The sequence below is a fragment of the Bos javanicus genome, chromosome 11 (assembly GCF_032452875.1).
Source record: "Bos javanicus breed banteng chromosome 11, ARS-OSU_banteng_1.0, whole genome shotgun sequence".
In the NCBI taxonomy this organism is placed as follows: Eukaryota; Metazoa; Chordata; class Mammalia; order Artiodactyla; family Bovidae; genus Bos; species Bos javanicus.
The window spans coordinates 75,281,067-75,301,700 of NC_083878.1; the positions used below are offsets into that span (position 1 = coordinate 75,281,067).

At 49.7% G+C, this 20,634-nt stretch overlaps 1 protein-coding gene across 2 annotated transcripts in view; it reads right to left on the reverse strand.

Moving 5' to 3' along the window:
• KLHL29 (kelch like family member 29) overlaps positions 1 to 20,634 on the reverse strand; it is a 335,083-nt gene that overhangs the window by 167,791 nt on the left and 146,658 nt on the right. The gene's annotated exons all lie outside the window — the stretch shown is intronic.

Genomic DNA, 20,634 nt, shown 5'->3' on the forward strand with positions numbered 1-20,634 from the left:
TTCTTCTCTGTCCAGCTCCCTTGATTGACAGCCATGGGCCACCCTGACCCCACCCACTTCTTCCCATCTCCATCCTGGCCGCCCTGGGCTGAGCCACTGTCGTCTTTCACCTGGGTTTCTGCCCGACCCTCCTAGCTCAGCTGTCTCCTTTGCCTCTTGCTTCATTCAGCGTATCCTCCATACAGCTGCCAGAGTGATCTTGATGAAACCCAAGCCAGACCATCTTTCTCTTCTGCTCAAGTTCCTGCAGTGGTCTGCATCTTACCCTGAGAAAAAGTCAGACCTTTATAAGGTCTGTGAAGCCTGAGGTCCACTTCCTTCTTTTACTTTATCTTCCTCCCCACCGTACCCCGCATGGCTCTGCTCCAGGGCCCTGGCCTCCTTCCTGCTCTTCCAGCACCTTAGCCCCTGCCTGCCCCAGGATCTTTGCACTTGCTACCTCTTGCCCACTAACCCCATTGTCGGGGCTCTGCTTCCCTTCTGGTCTCTTCTTAAATATTACCTTCTCTGTGAGACTTTCTCTAACCATCTTATTTTAACTCACCAAGCTCTTTCCCTGTTTTATTTTTTGATAGCTCTTATTGATTTCTTTTAGACTACATAATTTACTTAGATTTCTCTGTCTCCTTCACGTTGGAATATAAGTTCTATAAAGGCAGTGCTTACAAATGTCGATTCATTTTTTAAAAAATTTATTTTCAATTGGAGGATAATTGCTTTACAATGTGTTAGTTTCTGCTGCACACTAACGTGAATCAGCCATAAGTATACGTAAGTCCCCTCCCTCCCACCCCTCAAGGTTGTCCTGTGAGAACACTGGTTGAGCTCCCTGTATTATACAGCAATTTCCCACTAGCTATCTATTTAATCTATGGTAGCACGTATGTTTCAATGCTACTCTCTCAGTTGGTCCCACCCTCTCCTTTTCCCTCTGTGTCCACAAGCCTGTTGTCCATGGCTGTGTCTCTATTCCTGCCTTGCGAATAGGTTCCTCAGTACCATTTTTCTAGATTCCATATACATGTATACAATATTTGTTTTTCTCTTTCTGACGGAATTCACTCTGTATAATAGGCTCTAGGTCTATTCATTCACCTCACTAGAACTGACAAACACTGATTCATTTAATCCACATAGCAATCAGTTATAATGATGGCCATTACCCTTTTCCAGGTGAGGAAGCAGAGACACAGACAGGACAAGCAATGTGCCCAGTCACCCAGCTGGGAAGTTGCAGAGGCAGGATTCAAACCCAGGCGGTGCGACTCTCAGCCACCAAGCCCCTCTAACCAGCCTATTCACTGCTGGGTCTTGGCTCAGATGTTGCCCTAGCCTCTTTGTGGGTGCTTTGTAAAGAATGAGTCCATGAATGAATGAACACCGAAATTCCATGAAGGAGTGGCTCCCACGGGCAAAGTGATCCCAAATGGGGGACCCCTGTTGTCGCCTCCTATGCTGCCCCACCCACCTGGCTCCCACTCCCGATGGGGGCTACGGCGGTCAAGGTTAGTGAAGGGAACAAATCTGCCCTCATCTTAAAGGTGCTTCCTTCTGCCCATGGCTGCCAGGAAAGATCAGATTTGTGGTCAAGACCCGCACGTGGCACAGCTTGGGTCCCACACCTCTCCCCTGTCCGGTGCCCTCCACAGGTCCCTGGAGAACCTACTGGTGGGGCCTGGGGCGGGGCTCCCATCTTGACAGCAGGGTGGGTCTACTGGAGGGGCTCCTAGCCCCTAGCATCCTGTCATAAGGCACTGGCTCTAGGCGCACTGGTCAGGAACAGCCAGAGCTCCCCGGGGACAGGCACATCCACAAAGCAATTCCTTTGAGGAAAATTACTCAGGCAGCCATTTATTAAAACACAACTGCTCCCGAGGAGGCCTTTCGGCTGTGGAAATACCAAATAGCTTTGAAGCACCAGCCGTCCCTGAAACCAAGGAAGCAGGCTTCTAGGCACTATCTGACTTTTAATCTGCCTGCTCTTTCCCCATCTGGAAGGTCTAATGAAATGTTACACCGCAAGGAAACAAGGAAATAAGCAGCTGCAGAGGTGAGGGACACACACTTAATTTCTTGCCTGGGTCTGCTATTTGCATAAGCCTCAGGGAATAACCTGTAGAGGAAAGAGAAGGAAAATAACAAGATCTCTGCGTCTCCTGGGCCAGGCCCTGTGCTTGGAGAGCTGTGACTTCTCATGTTTAACCCTCGCGGGCAGCCCTGAGAGAAACACTTTACTGCTGTCTCTCTGGCAGAGGCCACTGGTGCGCCCCATATCTGTGACCCCCTCTTTATTGGGGTTCACAGTGGCACAACACCGCCTGTTCCTGCATGATTCTACTTGCGGCTTCAGAGTGATTTGGGTCCCCCACAGAACTACGTGGTTATGAGCTGGACTGCCTTCTTCTCTCCTTGTCCCTGTCCTTATCAGGGCAGGATAAGGACCCAGAGTCAGAGACGCACCATGGATGGAGCCTGGGTTCCTGTTGGGGTCACCAAGCAGAGCTTCTTCCTGGAGATCCAATCCAACATGACCAAGAGAGAAAGAAGCTTCTATGGGATTAAGCCACTACGATGTGGGGGCTGTGTGGGTCATCAGCCTGCCCTAATGCAATCTTAACTTTACAGGTGAGGAAACAAAGGCTCAGAGAATTGAAAGAGACTTGCCCCAGGTTCCCAAGAGCCTGGATCCAGCCAAGGAGGAGCTGTTAATTAGTCTGGTGCATACACGCTAAGTCGCTTCAGTTGTGTCCAACTCTTTGCGACCCCAGGGACTATAGACCACCAGGTTCCTCTGTCCATGGGAGTCTCCAGACAAGAATACTGGAGGGGGTTGGCATGCCCTTCTCCAGGGGATCTTCCTGACCCAGGATCAAACCTGGGTCTCCTGCAGCTCCTGCATTGCAGGTGGATTCTCTATCATTGAGCTACTGGGAAAGCCCATTAACTAGTCTGCTGCTGCTACTGCTAAGTCACTTCAGTTGTGTCTGACTCTGTGTGACCCCATAGTCGGCAGCCCACCAGTCTCCCCCGTCCCTGGGATTCTCCAGGCAAGAACACTAGAGTGGGTTGCCATTTCCTTCTCCAATGCATGAAAGTGAAAAGTGAAAGTGAAGTCACTCAGTTGTGTTTGACTCTTAGCAACCCCATGGACTGCAGCCTACCAGGCTCCTCTGCCCATGGGATTTTCCAGGCAAGAGTACTGGAGTGGGATGCCATTGTCTTCTCTGTTAACTAGTCTAGTTAACACTGACTCGACCTGGTTCTTCCCCAGGTATCCCTGGTGAGAGGCCTAGGCAGCTTCTCTGAGCCCACCTTCCAGGTTCAACTCCCAATTCTGAGGCAGAATCCCTGAGGATCCTGGTAGGAGACTGTCCCTGGGAGATGGTCCCTACCCTGCCTCCATCCTGGGGAGGGAAGGCAGGAAGGAAACAGGCTGCACCCTGGCTTCCCCAGGACCATTTTCTTCCAAATGCCGGCAAGCCCTGTGCACGGCACGTGCTTTGTAGGAAAAGTCAGCTCCAGAAAGCAAGACTTGGAAAATCTCCTAAAAGCCAAACCCTGAGTAGCCCTCCCCATCAGAGTACAGGTGCCTCCTGGAAACAGAAGGAGATCACGTCGGCAGAGCGGGGGTGCCTCCGCTGCAGACCTGGTTATAGCCGACAGGCCCTACCGTCTGCAGGAGCACCCCTGGGTGTGCATGCCTCCAGACAAATGGCTCCATTGAGGCTGAAATCTGTCCCCTAGATGCCCATCAAGTCTTTGTTCCTTAATGAATGTGGTGTATGCTAAGTTGTTTCAGTGGTCCCCCACTCTTTGCGACGCTATGGACTGTAGCCTGTCAGTCTCCTCTGTTCATTGGATTCTCCAGGCAAGAACACTGGAAGGGGTTGCCAAACATGTGCACAGAAAAAGATGCGACTGAAGGATGGAAAAAGGACTAACTGACCAGGGAAGAAGCATTATCTGAATTCAGAGAGGTTATTTTAAATTAGATTAAAGGGATGGAAATTAAAACAGAGCAAAGCAGAACACCGCCTGGCCTTCGTTGAGCTTTTCAGGCTCCTTAGTGCTGCTGCCCAAGGCCAGCAGCATGGCGACATTATTGACAACACACGGCCCACACCCCAGCCACTCCCAGGGGTGCTAATTACTTGCCAGGATTAATTCTTCAGTTTACTAGACACTTCCTGCAGCCGTGCCAGAAACAAGAGCTCTGGATGGAAGGTACACCTACTGTTTCCCAGGAGCTGGACTTTGGGCCAAAACCCACACCTCCTTTTGCACAAGGAAAAAAAACCACCAGCTCTGCTGCTATCTGCTGGGAGCACCAATTCTGTGAATTTTTTTTGGCTTGGACTTTCTTAGAAAAACACATTGTATAGGAAAAACTCTGATTTTTTTTCCAAGTAGAGGTAAACCCAGTTCTTCCCTACTGTGTGTCTTTATCCTGTGGGTCTCCTGTACTTTTACATAGAGTCCTTACTTCTGACACTGCTGGTCACCAAATGTGTGGGGTTTTTTTCCCCTACAAGTCTCCAACAGCAGCCAGGTGTCTTATTGTTCAACTCAGTTCCAACACTTTCTACCTTGAGATAGACTTAAGTCTCATAGGTTAAGAGTTTGGTCCTACAAGACTGACCTCCCACCCCCAGTTCAGATGCCAGCTGCAAGTACAGGTCATCACCTGTGCTTCTGACTGATCAGCAATGGATGGAGTTTCCCATGACTTCCTCAGGCTTGATTAATTTTCTAGAGCACTGACCTTAGGGAAACACTCATTTCTACTCACCAGTTTATTCAAGGACACGATAAAGGCTATAGATGAACAGCCACATGGAGAGACACACAGGGGGAGGTCTGGGAGGTTCCCCATGGAGCTGGGGTGCAGTCCCCTTCCAGCGGGGATGTGTTTACCACCTGAAAGCTCCCCAAACCCTGTATTATTGGGGTTTTATGGAGGCTTCATCATATAAGCATGATCAATTATTATCTCCTCTTCCTTCTTAAGGGAATGAGGGGTAGGGCTGAAAATTCTAAGCTTCTATTCATGTAGCTCCATCTTTCCACTGACCAGTCCTCATCCAGGAGCTCACCCAGAGTTGCCCTCTAGAACAGAAGACACTTCTATGACCCAGGAAATTACAAGGGTTTCAGGAGTCCTGTGTTGGGAACAGAGGTCAATGACCTGTATTAGAACAAGAGATGCTCCCAGTGTTCTTACCTCTTAGGAAATTCCAAGGGTTTCAGGAGCTCTGTGCCAGGAACTGGGGGCAGAGACCAATACACACCTTGTGTAAGAAAGGTGAGACCAGGATTCCGGGGAGAGTTGCCGCCTCAGATGCTGGAATAACCCTGCATGACTGGCCAGCTCCTATCTTATTCTCCCTCTAAAACAGAAGATGTGCTGATGGCTGTCAGACTTACAGCCCCTCTGCCAGCCCTGGCCGGCACTCAGCACTCTGCCAGGGGCTGTGAGGGGTACAGAGATGCTCTCAAGAAGCCCCCATCTGTAGGGGTTGGACCAGTTCTCAAGGGGATCTTAGACCAGCAGACAGAGAGTGGTGCTTCTGCCGGGCATGAGTGTGAAACCTGTTGAGTTCCAGGACGCGGTGCTGTCCCCTGGCCTTTCACACAGCGTTAGCTAATCATGTACGTATCAATCCATCCATCCATCCCTTCACTCATCCACCCCTCCATCCTTTGATTTCTTTATCTATCCATCAATGCATCAACTCTTTGTCGAGTGCCTGTTTGGATGTTTGCCAGGCATCAGAAAGATGACTGTCAAGTGGAGAAGGGGAGATAGGTTCTGAGCAGAGTTCAGTAGTGAATTTTGTTGTTGTCTGATATCCATTTCCCACCTTCAGGTGATAATAGATTTCCCATGTGGAGCCCATTAGATATGGTTTGGGTGTTCTGACCCACCACTGGGGTGAGCACATGACAGGGCCAGTGTACTCTATCCTCCCGGCCATGATTGCTGACTCAGGGTCCATCTGCCCAAACAGACCCAAATATCTTAGATGTGCTGTGTGAAGTCAGAAACCTGAGGCCTCTCTTTCCTTGGAATCCTGAAGAGTACAGTGGTTGTGAGCTGGGATAGCTCTTGGCTAACTCTCCCCATCACGGGGAGGAAGCAGTGTGCACAGCGGAGAATGAAGCCAGCCACAGAGAGAGGCAGAGATGAGAGCCTGACGAGAGTTCTGATATTATGTGAACTCCTGGGTCTCACTGTGATGGGACCTGGTGCTGAAACTTTCAGTTACAAGAGCCGACACGTTCCCATTTTTGCTTAGATTAGTTTGAGTTGGGTGCCTGTCTGCTGCAGTCAAAGGGGTTCTAATGAGTCCTTATATGTTCTCAGTAGAACTAAGCTCTGGGCTGCTCCAGATGAAGTTTGGGGTATAAGGAAACTTCTTTGTGAGGATCTTTGGGAGGATTCAGAGGGAAGGAGAGGGAAAGAAAGATGCTCAAGATGAAAGCATAGTGTAGACCAGCAGTGTCCAACAGAATTTTCTGCAGTGATGGAAATGTTCTATAATCTGTGTTATCCAATATGGCAACCACTAGCCGAGTGTGGCTACTGAGTACTTGAAAACTGACTACTGTGACTGAGGACCTGACCTGAAAACAAAAAAAAAAACTCATTTGGCTGCATCCGGTCTTAGTTGTGGCACTCAGTATCTTTGCTGTGTCATGTGGGGTCTTTTATTGTGGCACATGGATTCTCTAGTTGCGGCACCAGGGCTCTGTAGCTGAGGCCTCAGAAGTTGTGGCTCATGGGCTTAGATGCTCCACAGCATGTGAGATCTTAGTTTCTCCATCAGGGATCAATAACCTCAGATATGCAGATGACACCATCCTTATGGCGGAAAGTAAAGAAGGACTAAAGAGCCTCTTGATGAAAGTGAAAGAGGAGAGTGAAAAAGTTGGCTTAAAACTCAACATTTGGAAAACTAAGATCATGGCATCTGGTCCCATCACTTCATGGGAAATAGATGGGGAAACAATGGAAACAGTGAGAGGTTTTATTTCTTTTTGGGGCTCCAAAATCACTGCAGATGGTGACTGCAGCCATGAAATTAAGATGCTTGCTCCTTGGAAGAAAAGCTATGACCAACCTAGATAACATATTAAAAAGCAGAGGCATTACTTTTCCAACAAAGGTCCATCTAGTCAAAGCTATGGTTTTTCCAGTAGTCATGTATGGATATGAGAGTTGGACTATAAAGAAAGCTGGGTACCAAAGAACTGATGCTTTTGAACTGTGGTATTGGAGAAGACTCTTGAGAGTCCCTTGAACTGCAAGAAGATCCAACTAGTCTATCCTAAAGGAAATCAGTCCTGAATATTCATTGGAAGGACTGATGCTGAACCTGAAACTCCAATAGTTTGGCCACCTGATGTGAAGAACTGACTCACAAGAAAAGACCCTGATGCTGGGAAAGATTGAGGGTGGGAGGAGAAGGGGATTACAGAAGATGAGATGGTTGGATGGCATCACTGACTCAATGGACATGAGTTTGAGTAAGCTGCGGGAGTTGGTGATAGACAGGGAGGCCTGGCGTGCTGCAGTCCATGGGTTTGCAAAGAGTCGGACATGACTGAGCGACTGAACTGAACTGAACTGATCAGGGATCAAACCCACGCCCCCTACAAGTGCAAGGTGACTTCTTAACCACCAGGGATGTATCTTAAATTTTATTTAGCTTTAATTTAAAGAGTGTATTGTTCGTGGCTATTGTATGGGACAGCACAGCCGTGGACTCTGGGTAGGAAGCATGAGGAAGAGGAAGCAGTTCTGAGGGATTGGAGGTAGATATGAGGGAGAGAGAGTGGAGGTAGAAAACTAGAAACAGGCATGCAAACAGCCCAGGGGAGGACCCATGTGATGATGAGGGGCTAAGCTTTGCCAGAGGAGTCAGGGAGGTGCCAGAAGCGAGCAATTACAAAGGGGGGAAGACATCAGACCCGGTGTCCAGGACTGGGGGATGGTGAGACCCTTCACTGAAGTGAGGAATGCAGAAGAGGATGGAGGTTTTTCAGGGAGGTGAGGATTTGGGCTTGCGATCTATGGACTCTCAGGTGGGAGGACATCAGGCTGAAGGTTGTTTAATAGGAAGTTGGAGGTTGGAGACATGTTTTTGGAGTCATTAGGGTTTAGGGAGTAACTGGTTAAATTGTAGCAATATTAAAAATACAGACGGCTAGAACTATGGAGAATATGCTCATTAAGAGATCAGAAGAAAGAGAGAAAAAGGAAGAGATTTAGGAAATAACTAGCAGGAGGGGGAATAAGGGTGGTGTAGCATCATCCACACTCACTGGGATTACTGGGGAAAGTCTTACTTTTGTGATGTCCAGACAGACTTTGAAATAACTGAAATTGAGTCCTTTCAATCTTGAACAAGAATAAAATATTTTAGCCATTGTAAGGAAAAAATATTCTGAAATACATTGCATACTTCCCAATAAGCTGAATATAACTGGACATAACAGAGACACCGGACTATTCAACAGCATCATGTTTAGGACTAAAAGACTGCCACGGGACCCAGTGCCCTCACACTGATGGGTCCGTACTGCAGTATTTCCTTAACTGTGCACATGGAATTCCAGAGTTTTTCAGTTGCTTCGTCTCTGATTGGGCTTCTCTGGCACAGTGGTAAAGAATCTGCATGCCAATGCAGGAGATACAGGAGACCTGGGTTCAATCCCTGGGTTGGGAAGATCCCCTGGAGAAGGAAATGGCAACCCATTCTAGGATTCTTGCCTGGAAAATCCCATGGACAGAGAAGCCTGGCGGGCTATACAGTCCATGGCATTGCAAAGAGTTGGAAATGATTGAGCACACATCTCTGATTAGCTTCTAGCAAACATTTCTTGCTTCTGTTATCTTTCCAACCTCTCTTCCTTACTCTTGCCAGATTGGGAATTTGCAACATTTGCTTTGAAATTTGAATGCAAATAATCAATTTTACAATCAGTTTATATTTTTTTAAAGAACAATTTGAATTAAACCCCTAGGGATGGATGAAGAACAAAAGGAAAAGATTTGGGTGCACACATTTGTTGATCCCTACTTGCTTTGTCAACTCTTCAGAGCTGCTTTCTGGCTTTTTCTCAATCTAGGCTCTGGGCAGGAGGATTCCTGATAAGAGAGAATTGGTGGAAAAAGCCGAGGCCCCGACAGTCTTGCCACTGAGGACCTCTTACTCTGATAGAAAACAGTGGTGCACACTGTCACATCATCACAAGCGAGGAGGACAGATGCTGCACAGTAGAGCGAGTCAGGCTGCAGCCCAGGCAACTCACAAAGTGATGTATCTCACAGAGTGTCCCACCCTGCCTCCACAAACCAGAGATCATTTCTCACCTCAGTCCCACAAAGTCACGGGCATTCTCGTCCCAGTGTCTGGGACGAGAATGTACCTTTCAGATGTGACTCCAGCTTCCTGAGGGCCAGAGGGCACCAGGGATCTGGGTAGCAAGGAGCTGACCAAGGGTGATGCATAACCTACTTGTTGGGGGTCTTAGCCAAAAGGTTTTAGACCTTTTGGTAAAAAAAAGATAACATGGAATAAGAATGGAGCCAAGCAGATAGGATGCAGAATTAGGAACTCCAGCTGGGCACACCCAACCACTAGCCTCCTTGCCAGGTGAGCAGACCTTAAACATCTTTATCTCCCCAAGTGTGGTCCTAGGACCAACAGCACCAGCATCACTTGTTAGTAATGCAGAGTGCAGTGAGGACCGAAGCCTACTGAATCAGAATCTGCCTTTTAACAAGTCCTCCGGAGTACTGACTGCATCCTGAGACTGCTGCCTTACCCAGCCCAGAATCCATTTAGGTGGTCAAAGAACTGAATGAGGAGTCAGGAGAAACCTGGGTCCCAGCCCTAGTTCTGTCACTTATGGGCGATGTACATTTGCACAAGTCCTTTCTCCTTTCTGGTCTCTGTTTTCCCAAATGCTATTTGGGGGTCCAGCCCAGTGGGCTCAGCATCACACTTGTGTTCTAACATCAAAGCGAGACCTGTAGGTACCCTTTGTGTCAACAGAGGCACTTTGATTTACAGACCAGGGCCTCCTTCTGCCCCATGGATATGTCATCATGGGGTTTGGGAAGCATTTCTTACTGTCACAAAGGCTATGGTGTAAATCCTGACATCCTCCGGACACACCCCAAAGCTTCCATCAGTCCCTGAATACCGAACTGAGCCAGTGTCATCAGAGTTCAGCCCTTCTACCTGATCAGGGGTGTATGTAGGGTCTGGGCTGGCTTGACACCTTCCACTCCAGCTCCCCCTCAATGTGCAGTTTCCTGGAGGTGGCCAATCCCCAAATGCCCAGAATCCCAACAAAGAGGCCATGGATCATCCCTTCCCAAATACCCAGATGGAGTATCCTGCTCCTTCAGTCCCTGTAGTTCTGTGCTCTGAACTCTGCCGACAAATGAATCCTGGTATATTTTATAGTTAAAACAACTCTGCATTCCAAGGACTAATGCGGCTGACATAATATTGGTTATGAGTGGTTTAACAGGATGCCTCCTCTTGATCTGCTATAGGTGAGTGTGTGTGTGTTAAATTGTATTCCACATTAAGTATCATGGAGTTCATGTTTCTGCCCACTGCAGGAACCTAAAGCTCAAAGCCAACTGAGAAGTGACTCTTCCCTCCTAAAGGACTTTAAATGCCCTTCCCTTCTCAAAAGCATGATGGAGGGGTCAAAGGAGGGAAAGCAGACCACCCCTCTTCTCAAGTCCACTGAGTGTTCACTGAGGCTGCAGGCTGCCCACCAGTCCAGGTGCCCATGGACGGCACCCACAGGGCCCTCAGAACAAATGCAGAAGCAGATTGCAGAAAAGCGATCACAGGGTGAGGCTGGTGTGGGTGGGGAGTGACACGTACGCCTCCAGGCTTTGCAGAGAACAGGAGCCCAACAGACAAAGGGGAGGCCAGGCGGGTCCAGACTTATTCCCACCGTTCTGGGAGCAGGGTGTGTGTGTGGGTGTGTCTGTGTTTGTGTGAGTGTATGTGTCTGTGTGTGTGTATGTGAGAGAGTGTATGTGTGTCTGTGTGAGTGTGTATGTCTGTGAGTGTGTGTGTATGTGCGTATGTGATAGAGTATGTGTCAGTGTGTCAGTATGTATGTGTGTGTGTCTGTGAGTTTGTGTGTGTGTATGTGAGAGAGTGTGTGTGTGCGTGTGTGTCTGTGTGTCTGTGAGTGTGTGCGTGTGTGTCTGTGGGTTTGTGTGTGTGAGTTTGTGTGTCTCTGTGTGTATGTGAGTGTGTGCGTGTCTGTGAGTGTGTATGTGTGTATCTGTGTGTGGAGTGTTTTAGTTTCCGCTAAATTATCAGGCAGGAGGAGAGCCTTGAAGTTTTGTCTCAGTGTTGCCATCCCTGTTTACCACGTGTAATGGGTATTTATTTACATCAATCCAGAGTAAACAGCATACGGCTTCTTTCCACCCAGGGGGCTCAGGCATTTTGGACAAATCCTCCCTTTGTTCCCCTCAAGGCCTGACGAGAGGGATCAGGGCTCCACATTCCGGGTGAGTTTTGCAAACAAAGAGGTCAGCAGCCCATGCAGGATGCCACTGTGAGGAGACTGTCTCTCCTGGAAGCCTGCAAAGTATGAGCTCTGACTGAGTTTGAGGTGGTGACGGCTGCAGGGTTATGACATTCATGGGACAGCTCCGATCTGGCCCCCCAGGCAGAGGCGGGAAACCAGCCTCCCGAAGTCCTCAGCCGGTGTGCGTCTGCGGCCTGGCTCCCTGCTGTGACAAGTGCTGAGTGTCACTCCACATTACAGGCCAGGACCCAACCGCCCCGACAGCCAGGCTCCTTCCATGGAGTGTGTTCTAATTTCTGCAGCTGGGGGCCCCCTGGGTTTCGAGGACCGGGTCACCTCAATTACGGAGCTGGGGGTTTCCGGAGTGATAAAGGAAAATTCACCCCTCGGCTGTCAGGTTGGGGCCGGGTGTTGCCTAAGAGAGTCAACAAGAGGAAATCAAGTTAACCCAGGGGTGTGAACGTGTCGTCTTGACAAAGGCACCCCGGCTTGCCACTCTGAGAGGGCGTGTGCCTGGGTTTTAAGAAAGGGGTAGGCGTCAGATGGCCGGTTTCTTGCTGCTTCGTTTTCAGGATCAGAAACCCAATCATCAGCCAAGCATTGCCTCTGAAATCTCAGATATCGAAATTTGTGGGGTTCAGAAGACAGGTGTAGGCCTTGGATTGCTGTTGTTCTTAAAAGACTTTCTTTATCATGGTAGAATATACAGGATAAAATGGACCATTTTAAGTGTGAACCTCAATGGTATTATGTACTTTTACACTGTTGTGTAACCATCACCATCTCACCATCATCCATCTCCAGAATGTTTTCCTCTACTCCAACTAGAACTCTGCACCCATTAAACTCTAACTCCTCGTTTCCCCCTCTCTCCAACCTCTTGTAATCGCCCTTCCTACTTTCTGTCTCTATGAATTTAGCTACTCTAGGTCCTTCCTGTAAGTGAAATCCTTTAGTATTTGTCCTTTAAGGTCTGGTTTTATTCAGTTAGCATTATGCCTTCAAGGCTCACTTTTGTTGTAGTATTGTTGTTAAGTCGCTGAGTTGTGTACAACTCTTTTGTGACCCCACAGACCATCACCTGCCAGGCTCCTCTGTCCATGGGATTTTCCAGGCAAGAATGTTGGAGTGGTGGCCATTTCATTCTCCAGGGGATCCTGCTGACCCAGGGATGGAACCCTCGTCTCCTGCATTGGCAGGCAGATTTTTTACCACTGAGCTATCTGGGAAGCCTATGTTATAGCATAGATCCATGAAAATAGTAGTTCCTTCTCATTAAAGGTTGAATACTATTCCTCTGTGTGTACATACCACATTTTGTGTATCCATTCATCCATCCACGGACACTTGGGTTGCTTCCACTTTTTGGCTATTGTGAACAATGCAGCTACAAACATGGGTGTGGGAATATCCATTGGAGGTGCCTTTGGATTCACAATAATGTTAACTCTTCTTCCTCTGATGGGAGGTGGGAGACTCCAGCTTGGGGTTGAGCAAGGCTGCAAAGCTGAGAGCTAGTGCTTGGCGCTTCTTTGGTGGCAGGCAGATTTGGGTGAGGTCCAGGGGAGAGGGCAGGGAGGTACCCATGCACTGAGGCTGAGCTCCAGACTGAAAGGATGACAGTCTCACAGAGGCAGAGGCTGTTCTGTTCCTTTCCTCCCAGAGCAATCCCAGGACATCTCGGCTTTAGCCACAAGTCTCAAAGCTTCCTCACCCACTGTGGGAGGGGAAGGCACCTGGCCTGTCTGGTTGGGTTGCATTTTTTAAAAAATTAACTAATTCGATGGAGGTATAATTTCCACAAAGCGACTGCTCCGATGTTAAGTGTGCAGTTTGACAAGTTCTGACAAATGTATGCATCCACATAACCACCACCCCAATCAAGATACAGACTGTTTCCATCAGCCCAGAAAGTTCCTTCGTGCCAAACTGCAAGTTAGCAGCTTCTTTCAGAGCCAAATTGCTGCAGCATCAACAGGGTTAGGGGACTTAGAAAAAGCCTTGGGGGAGGGGTTGGGGTTAGCGGTTCTAGGCTGTGAAACCCCAGATGTCCTTGGCCGTGAGTCACCACAAAAGACACTTATTTTCCTTTCTAATTTTGCAGCCTAAAGACTCCCCCAGTAGTCTGGCAAGGGAAATTCTGAACCACAGGAGCCCAAAGCACACTGTATTTCCTTGGGTTCACTCAGCAATTCAAACCCCATTCATTCTACAAGTGTGTCCTGCGCACACACTTTTGGCCAGACCTGGGGCTGGGTGTGGCCATGGCAGGTCAGGGGTAGGAATGGGGAGACAGGCAGATGCAGAGACACTGAACAGGATGGAAAGAAAGACATCTGGGTGGAAACAAAAGGTTTGTGTCTTGGGATTTCACAGAGACATGTCATTCTGGTGGGGGACCGCCAGGAAGACTTCTTAGAAGGTAGGGATGTTCAGGGCAGCCTTTTCAAGGATGCATGGCTTTTCAATAAAAGGCACGAAAGAGAAGACAATTCCAGGCTGGGGGACATTGTGTGTTAATAAGGGCACCGAGACTGAAAAACTATCATTTGTGATGTAAGTTGGGCTTCTCAGGTGGTGCTAGTGGGAAAGAACCTGCTTGCCAATGCCAGGAGATGGAAGAGACGTGGGTTTGACCCAGGGGAAGACCTCCTGGAGGAGGGCGTGGCAATCCACTCCAGTATTCTTGCCTGGAGAAACCCATGGACAGAGGAACCTGATGGGCTACAGTCCACGGGTTGCAGAGTTGGACACGACTCAAGTGACTTAGCATGCATGCATGCATGGTGTAATTTATTATTATGTAGAAACCACTGGGCTTGGTGTTTCACATTCGGGATTTTGTTTAACAAAAATAAAAGAATAATGATGAGGAGTGCCTAATGAGCAAGGTTCTATCAGGTGCAGGATGGCTGAGTGACTGCCCAGGTTCACAAAGCATTGCATCTGGACTCAGCCTGAGTCTGGTGATTCTGAAGCCTTGTTGTTCTGCTGTTTACTGTACTATGGGAAGAAACGCACAAAAATGGAAGCACAGGCTGCCACACGCACAGAAGGGAAACAAGAAAGGAACCGGTGTTGCTTTGAATGGTGTTCTAAAGACTGGGAACTTGGGTGGTTCCTCCCTTGGTTCAGATTTGAACTGAGACGGCAGGAGCAATATTACAGTCACAGAAAGAGCTCTGTAAACTCTGTCCCCACACATCTCTGTTTTCTTTTAATGCTGTAGGAAAATCTCATTTACTTAAAACAATGGAGGCTAATTAGCAATATTATTTTTTCCCTATAAACAGTCTAATTTATACAAAATGGCCCAAAGCAGGCCCACGAAGGTTGCAGGCACAGTTGGCCCATAATTAACACAACTGTCCAGGGGCAGGCCTTCTAGAGAGTATGCTGGCAGGAGGAATTTGTGCTCTCTTCATTATGGTGAAGCCTCCATTCTTGCTTATACTGTTAGTCTGCAGAGAGGGGGGCGGTTCTCAAAGTATTACAAATGTCATCTCCCTTCTCTTTACCCTAAATGCCCCACCACACGTGGAGCTGCCACGGGGGCAAGTTTCCAGGGACTCCTGGGTCTACTTGGCTTTTATCCTTGTCAAGACTTCCCGAGAGGCCACACAGAAGCTGCAGCCGCAACCTAGAGATCTTTGCATCGCATCCGATTCTGAGGTCCCGGGAGAGGCTATGGGTCCAGAGTCCGGCCACTCCCCCCTCAGTGCCCCAGTCCAGCCCCAAAGCGGGTGGAACATCCAGCAGCCTTGGAGGGCAGGGGAGGCTCAGGCTTCTTAAGTGAGTCTCGTTTCCCTACTGCCTTGAAGGGTGCTCCCAGAAACACACGTTCCCTGATGCACAGTCTGCAGCCCCAGGGCAGCCACGTCACAAGGCACAGCCTTCTTGCACACATACAGATCTGTATGTGTGTGCCCACACACCCTCAACCTACACACACATACACACACGGTTTCTTCACTGCCTCTGGACATCCAGGGCTGTCATACGAGCACACCGTGCTTCATTCTCCCCAAACATCTCCAAACCCCTTGAAGTGCACTGAGGGACAGAGCTGCCGTCACATGGAGAAGCCCCCTGTTGGCAGAAAGCCTCTCGAGCTCCTCAAAGACCAGGCGGCACTGCCCTTCACCCTCCTCTCTGAGCTTGGGGTCTCTAAGTTGCAGAGACACGGAGGGAGCTCTCCGCTGGGACCTGGGACTCCTCCCTGCCAGCTATGCTCCTCCCTTGGCCCACGTGCACACACAGCTGTGAGGCTGCCTCCTTTCTCGACAAAAGTCCATCTCTCTCCAGTTGGGATTCTGGAACCAGGCCCTTTGCCCCGAATGCTCCTGGATTTGCAGAGGCCTGCAGCGACCAACGAACAACCTCCCTGCCTTGCCCCTTCTCCTGGGGCAGAGGGTGGGGTGGGTGACATTGGGGACACACCTCCTCCAGCCCTACATCACATTCTGACCCCCAAACCACAGGTTCCCCACCCAGCCCCTCCAGGCTGCCCCACATCTTGGAAGCTCATCACTGTCACGTTTCAGTCTTGAAAGAAATGTTTTAGCCTCGAAAGCAAGCACAACGTGGCTTTTGACACAGGAACCAGACGGAGTCCAGCCTTGGCTGTGTGGATCCCCTGATGGCCTGCTCACCAGGGCCTCGCTCTGGACCCAGGAGCAGGAAGCCGGCAGGGTGCAGAGGGTGTGTGGCCTCCGCCTCCCACCCGCCTCCATTCTGCTGCAAGCGAAGCGCATTGCAAACGAGAGTATTTTTCCTCCTTGTCAGTGAGCCGTTGCTGTCTGTGTATTCCAGGAGGAGGCCATTACGGGGAGTTAATAGAGTTTTAAATTTGTTTTTAAATTTTATAACGCAATTCATCAAATTCAGCATCTGAGCACAGCATTCATGTTCAGACCAGGCAACATATGCCAAACTGGCCCGAGCTTTCCTCTACCCTTTCCACCACCCTCACCCTCAAATGAGAAAAGGTGAACTCTTTAGGGTAACTGCCAGGCACTGTCCCCAAATGGGGTGGGTAGAAAGGCAGCAGGTTGGGCTCTGGGCTGCAAGGGTCATTCTGGAACTAGCCCATGGAAAGGCTAGCGACTTATTGAGGTGCTCTGGGCACCTTTCATGGTCAAGCATGATCGAGGCTGCCCTAGGCCGTAGTCACCAGGCTGAGGTGCCTACCTGGGTGTCACGGTGACGTGGTTCTTTCAGACCCACGTCTGTGACGGGGCAGGTGTCAGGAGAACGGGGCCACATGCAGGGCACAGATGTGGAAAGCAAATGGTGAAGTCTGCTGGACAGGACAGATGGGAGCTTATTCCTGCTATTTTTCACCCAGAAGGGTTTCCTTCAAGGATGTGTTCGGCTGGACTTCGGATCACTGTTGTAACTGGGAAATCTGTTGCTGCTGAGCTGGAAATAAATGAGACTGAAGGGAGCACGGTTTTGTAAAGAACATCTCGGATTTCAGGATTTGCAGCAGATCTTCTGTATCATGAACCGCAGCCAATTTTGTCTTTTATTAAGTGTTAATAAGTGACTTTGGTTTTAGGGAAAATTCTGAGATACATGTTGCTGGCAAGTGAAACCTTGTTGGTCTCAGAGCCAAATGCAATAAAACAACTTCCTCCTATGGCCCTGGCAGCAGGACCTTCAGCTCGTTGAGGGCACAAAGCCCCTAAAGGCAGTGTGAGTGTGGGGTGTCCCCTTGCCCAGCACATGGCAGCAGGGGGATTGTGGGGGTGGAACTCTCAGAACACCTCACCAGTCTGGTCCTGGCTCTGGTCTTCTTTGGAAACCTGTCTGTGGGTAACAGAACTCACAGGGTGGCTGCACCCCGGACCCAGCTGTCTGGGCGCAGGTCAGGAGTGGCCACCAGGTGGCAATAATTTGAAGTCACTACGGATTGCAGGCCCTGACGTGCTGGTGACAAGGAAGGGGCTTCGGGCAGGCTTCTGCTGAGCCCCAGAAACCATTTTCCACCACCTCTCTGAGCATCCAGGTACCAACCTGAGCTCTGTACCTCTTGAAAGAAACAGACTGCAAACATAGAGCGAACCCTTCCCTGAAGCTACGCACCCAGTTAAATGTCTTGCACCCACTCCTCAACTCCTGGGTGACTTTGGCCCCATGAATCATGCCTTTCCAGCTGGAGGCCCCGTGCTCCCAGTCTGCATAGCTTCAGACATCATGCTGCTGTTTTTCAAACAGAAAGAGAGGCCAAGTGGGGGTGGGGCCAGCACCCTGCCTGTCCTCGGCTCTCCCGAGCAGATTTGGAAGCAGATGCTGAGGACTGGGCCCAGGTGGGATGTGGGACCAGGGTGGAGCGGGGCTTGGCTGTCAGCAGGGGCAGGGGATGGGCCAGGGTGGAGGAAGAACATCTTGAGGTGAGGCAAGTCTTTTTGCATTCAAGGGCTTTCCGGCTTCCAACTTGCTACTTATTGCATTGACAAATATTCCACACGATTGAGGAACTATTTTCCAAAACAAAATGCTGGTATTCATCAGGAGGCGCGGGTTGTGCAGTGTGAACAATTCACTTTCGTTAAGTACCATATGGCCGCTGGTAGGAACACGCTAACATGTTTCAACAGTACAGCTGGGGTAGGGTTCCTTTATTCACCGTGCAGATGGCTCTAATTGACATCTCTCCTAAAACAGGTCTCCAGAATTTCTGTAGGATCATTAGAGTAATTAGTTATTAAATACCATCACCACTTTTAGAGAGAGGGTCTGATCCCTGGCAACGTTCCACCGTGATGGAACTGACAGGTCCCGGCGGAGGACCAGGCGTGGGAGGCACAGCGGGGAGGGTGTGCGAGCTCCTCCTCTCGGTGGCAAGGCCACGGGGGGACAAAGACTGTCACTAATTCCAGAGTAGCCCCAGGGAGAGGACTCGAGACACCAGACGGCTCTGGACCAGGGCTCCAGAGCCAGGCTCATCTGTTCTTTAGCTGCAAGACCACGCAGCATTAATCACTCAGCCTCAGTTTGTTCTTCCCTTAAATGGGACACTGCACAGGGGATCACGCCGGGTCTGTAGGCAAGAAAGGGGTCCCGGGAATGCACGTGCGTCTAGGAGTTCTTCCGAAAAGTAAATACATGCATGGCTATTTGCAATATGGGTTGAGGAAATAGCCTTCACTCTGAGCTCTTTCCTCATTGATCGAGGGTTAATAGCATGACATTATTAGTTTAATTTCACAGTCTAATCAGTTTCCTGCATTATTGATCGGAGGACTTGGAGCAATTGCAATTTTGTAAAACTCTCCGCCGAGGGAATAAGGCTAGGAGGTTTTCAAGCTCGCGGGGCCACAAAGGGAGTGCCTGGCCTCAGCACACAGCTGACCTAACAGAGGGCACGCCATCCACAGGTAAACTGCTGTCCGCTGCTGGACCACGTGGAGAATCAGCGAGTCCAAACCCCACAGAGACTATGACCCAGCATCAGAAGTGGAGACCAGCCTCGGAGAAAGCCCCTCTCCCAGGCAAAACTGGAGCCCAAATCCACCTCGAATGCCATTCTGAGCCCCCAGCCGGCCTGGGGCTTCATTGTTAAACACCCCCCGTCAGCAGGGCCCCATCTGTGCAATGGAATTTTTTTTTTGTCACTTTTTCAAATCAGAATAGAAACAATTTTTAGTCTATAATTATCATTTCTTTTCTCAACAGACAAATGTTTCCTTTTAAATTGTAGGGCAGAAAAAGCAAAGAACAACATTTTAAACCAAAAAGAAAGACTAAAATTAATTTCCTCTTTACAGAAAAATAAAATACAACAGCTCTAAGAAGCCAGGTTTTTCTTTTTCCCAAAAGAGCAACAAAAGCAACAGAGCGTTCACTGCCAGCACTAATGCCCGTTTTTAAGAGGCAAGTCCTTGAGGGGTAGTGGTGATGGAGTCTGCAGACCTGTCTCTGGGGTCAGGCCTTGGACTTGATCTCTTGGAGGAGGCTGGGCTGCTCCTAACACCGGAGATCACTTGGGATGAATCATTCCAAGGCCCCGGATCAGAGAGACAACTCAGGACAGAGGGTCTCAGGAGTCAGGGTCAAGGCCTGGGGTTGACCAGTTGGCCCTTAGTTTCCTCATCTCTGAGATGGGATTTTACATTTTCCATTTACATCTTACAGACTTGTTAGGGGGATCCTCTGGGCAAAGTGCTTTGTGACTCTGAAGCATTGAACAAATCCTGCTGCTTTCACCATGTAGCTGAGACTAATCAGACCCACCATTAAGAAAGAAAGCCCTGCTCAGATGCTTCCTCTGCCGGCGAGCTCCTCTGTCCACCTGGAAAAGCCAGGTGGCTTTTCCCAGGTCCCCACCACATCCCGGCCCGCACGCTCGGCCAGCGTGCAGCAGGAGATCTGTGAACAGGCCTGCGTTTACTGACTGCACCCTCAGTGCCAGGTTTGGATGGGGGAGAAGCAGTCTGCCTTTGAGATGCTAAAAGCAGTTCACTGCGGCCGGTACAGAGCCTGTTCAGGTGAGGAAGCGGTTTCCTCTGGGTGAGGAGGGTCAAATATTCCCTAGTCCACATTAAGGAGTTTGATTTCAGAATCGGCCAGTGGAGAGTGAAGACAGCTCAACTCTCCTGGCACAGGGCTGCCCCCAAGCCCACCCTCCAGCCTCCTCAACAAAGAAGCGGGCACAGCTCACATCCACCAACGCGCTCTCCCAGTTCAGTGTGGTGACTGCTGAGCCCACACTCACTCCTCGGCGTAAACCCCTTCAGGGTCTTGCCATTACTCAGGGCTGTGCTGGTTAAGGTTTACCTGCCAGCTCTGGCAGCAGTGGGGGACGAAACAACAGAACCAGCTACACCCTGGCTCCTAGTGTCTGTGAGTACCTGTTGTATAAACATTCCTCCTTCAATTTCAAGCTACCAACAGGATGTCAACTGAATGGAGAGCTGGGCTCTTGGGAGTCACCAAGCCTGCCGGAGCTCATCACACCCACCAGACCGGATGGGGTGTGGAGGGTAGGGCCACAAAGATACTGCTCCAAGGCTGGTGCTCTGTGACCAGGAAGACCCCACGCCATCACCCAGC